Source organism: Diabrotica virgifera, chromosome 1 (assembly GCF_917563875.1).
Source record: "Diabrotica virgifera virgifera chromosome 1, PGI_DIABVI_V3a".
NCBI classification, from domain to species: Eukaryota; Metazoa; Arthropoda; class Insecta; order Coleoptera; family Chrysomelidae; genus Diabrotica; species Diabrotica virgifera.
The window spans coordinates 254,572,603-254,576,320 of record NC_065443.1 but is presented as its reverse complement, the minus strand read 5'-3'; the positions used below and the strand labels follow the sequence as shown (position 1 = coordinate 254,576,320).

Genomic DNA, 3,718 nt, shown 5'->3' with positions numbered 1-3,718 from the left:
TGTGTAGAAACTTTAGAAGAATTATTACAGGTGGAAAAGGTAGCAAACCTGTAGCTATTTTAATTTCTCCTTTTTTAAACGAGAAAATTGAGCTGATGATTAAAATAAGGGAAAAAATAAAATAAATTCCAGAAGATAATAAATACATATTTGCAAATCCCAATTCGTCGAAAGGTTGGTTTCATGGAATAAGTGTAATTAAACAATTTGCAAAAAACTGTGGGGCAAAGGATCCCAACTCTCTAACTTCTACCAAATTTCGAAAACAGACTGCAACAATTTTACAGATTATGGACATTAATAATACTGACATGGAACAAGTAGCCACTTTTATGGGTCATACAAAGAAAACCCATGAAGAATGGTATAGGTAAGCCAATCTTGTTAAAATGGTTTATTATTATATTAGCATAATTAATAGTTGTAATATTTTTTTAGACTTCCTTAAGATCTATACCAGACTGCAAAAATAGCCAAACTAATGATCGCTTTAAATAAAGGTGATGTTAATATTTACAAAGGAAAGAGCTTAGACGATATCAATATAGAAGAAAATGACTACTTGGAAATTGAAAACATAGAAACAGAAGTAAATGAAATAAATGAAAAAGGTAGGATTAGTGTACTCGCATTGGTAATTGCCTAAAAGTTTAATAATCCATTTTTTAGAATTAACAGAGCCTACTCATTCTTGGAGTCCTAAAAGTAATTTTAGCGATGTAACTGACGAAAAGATTGAACAAGTATAGTATAGTTGATCCAAAAGATGACATAACCCAGACATCCAAAGTGAAAGTTATCCTTCAACACCAAATTATTCTATATGGTCCACACAATGTCCAGAAAAAAGTCACACCATTTTGAGCGTCGGGTTTGGGGGGGGGGGCGGAGAGTGGGGAGAAATCGGTAAATTCGTAGTTTTTAAGTTTTTCGAAAATATTTCAAAAACTATGCGGTTTAGCATGAACAACCTTCTATACAAAATTGTTCTAAATTAAATTTGAAATAAAAAAGGTTCTATGCATAATCTTTCTAAAATGAATGGTTCCAAAGTTACGGAGGTAGTATAGTATAACTGGTCCAAAAAAGGCCTAACCCAAACATCCAAAGTAAAAGTTTTCCTCTAACACCAAAATGTTCTATATGGTCCACATATTGTTCAGTAAAAAGTTACACCATTTTGAGCGTCCGGTTTGGGAGGGAGATGGGAGAGAAGCTGGTAAATTAGTAGTTTTTTTGGGTTTTTCGTCAATATTTCTAAAACTGTGCTTTAGCGTAAACAATACTATATACAGAAATGTTCTACATGAAATTTAAAATAAAAAATGTTCTATACATAATTGTTATACAATCAACGGTTCCAGAGTTACGGAGGGTGAAAAGTCGAGGTTTTCGATACTTTTTTTATTTTTTGGGCAATATTTATGATACAACTATACCAAAAACCCAGACATCCCAAAGTGAAAGTTATCCTCCAACACCAAATTGTTCTATATGGTCCATATAATGTTAAGAAAAAAGTCACACCATTTTGAGCGTCGGGTTTGGGGGGGGGGGAGAAATCGGTAAATATAAAAACTATCGAAAACCTCCACTTTTCACCCTCCGTAACTCAGGAACCGTTGATTTTACAACAATTATGTATAGAACCTTTTTTGTTTTAAATTTTATGTAGAACATTTTTCTATAAAACATTCCTTACGCTAAAGCACAGTTTTAGAAATATTGACGAAAAACTTAAAAAAACTACTAATTTATCGAATTCTCCCCCATCTCCCCCCCCCCCCAAACCGGACGCTCAAAATGGTTGTAACTTTTTACTGAACAATATGTGGACCATATAGAACAATTTGGTGTTGAAGGAAAACTTTTACTTTGGATGTCGTAAGTTAGGCCTTTTTTTGGACCAATAATACTATACTACCTCTGTAACTTTGGAACCGTTCATTTTAGAAGGGTTATGCATAGGGCCTTTTTTATTTCAAATTTAATGTAGAACAATTTTGTGTAGAGAGTTGTTCATGCTAAACCGCTTAGTTTTAGAAATATTGACGAAAAACATAAAAAACTACGAATTTGCAGATCTCTCCCCTCTCTCCCCCCAAACCCGACGCTCAAAATGGTGTGACTTTTTTCTGAACATTATGTGGACCATATAGAACAATTTGGTGTTGGAGAATAACTTTCACTTTGGATGTCTGGGTTTGGGTCTAACTAAACCATACTACTAATAAAAATGGTAGGTAAAAGATTATTATAAACGAAGTCTTAAAAAATCATTATAATAATGTTATAAATAAATAAAAAAGATGAGTAGCTCCTAACCCTTAAAAGCAGTTTTCTACTTAAAAGTAACAAATAAATAATAATTATTATTAATTTGCAGAAAAAGTTTTGTCGAAGGGTAAAAGAAAGTTATTTACCGATGAAATGACGCATCCAATGCAAAATAATAAGGTAAAGAAGTTTTAATAAGAGTATATCGAAAAAATGCATGTATTATTTTATTTCTCTAGTTACAAAAAGAAAGGAGGTGCCAACTACTGAAAAAACCGAAAGCACTTCAAATGGTAATTTCTTTAGGTAACTATTACTCTGCTACTCGTAATACAATTGTTTTAATTTAATAATATATTTATTACCTAATAGGATTTAAAAAATATTTATTCGTAAAAAACTCTAATATTATAATTTTATTTGTAAAAGGACAATTACCTGTTTTTGTTAAAATTAAAAATGCTTTCCAAATTATATAACTAATTTAGGGCATATTTTTTGTATTAATTTTTATGTATTATTTTTTTATGTATTAACTTTTTTTAGCGATTGCAAGGCACCGATGGACCGAAAAGGACAAACAAACTATGCTTAAATACTTTACAAGATTCATAAAAGAAAAAAGGGTTCCGAAAAAAGCAGACGTACAGGAATTTAAAAAAAAATAAAGCTGGAGAAAACTTTAAATCAATTGATTGGGTAAAAATTAAAACGTTTGTTTACAATTCTTAGTGTAGTTTTTGTGAAGCTTTTTATTAAATAAAGTGTTTCTAAACATTTGTGTTTTAATTCGATTTCGTTTGATATACATTTTTCGGTAAAAATTCATTTAATCTAGCAAATCAGATTTTTAACAAAACTATGATTAATTAAATAGTATCTTATATTATATAAAATTATTGTGTCATAAAGTACGTTCCCAAACTCCTCTAAAACGGTTCGACCGATTTTTATCCCCCTAGATGATAAGGGTTGTCCACCCCTAAAACATTTTTTTGGACTTGTATTTTATTATCTTTTTATAATGTGGATTAAAAAATACATACAACTTTAAATTTTTTCATCGCACAAACGTTTATTTTCCAACTTAGCGGTATTAAAGAATGGCGGGAGCCCTTCTGTAATCCAAAACAAAATCCCACCGAGTACAACCAATACGTAATCAATAATCTGGTGAAAAGTAGCCTGCTGACAAAATATAATCAGTCCCGCGATTCTGTTTCTCGGCTACACGATTTACGCCGTCTTTAAATATGGCGGAGGACAGTCGTTCTTTTGGAATCGCGGCCCTGGCTAAAATAAAGTTCAAATGAAATTTCTTTAGTAAATTATAACAAAGCAATGTTGCCGGGTTTTGGGTCTCGCATATTATGTTTGATCAATCTGGGTCTCGGATGGACATACAGCTTACATACAGTCTACCTGTGCGCCGCCTATGGTG

General features: G+C 31.6%; 1 long non-coding RNA gene across 1 annotated transcript; it reads left to right on the top strand.

Annotated features, from left to right (window-relative positions):
- Window positions 1-2,513: 2,513 nt before the first annotated feature.
- LOC126883430 (uncharacterized) lies at window positions 2,514-3,054 on the top strand. Its single transcript, XR_007697642.1, has 2 exons — window positions 2,514-2,570; window positions 2,824-3,054. It is a non-coding gene; the product is annotated as an uncharacterized LOC126883430 (long non-coding RNA).
- Window positions 3,055-3,718: the final 664 nt, after the last annotated feature.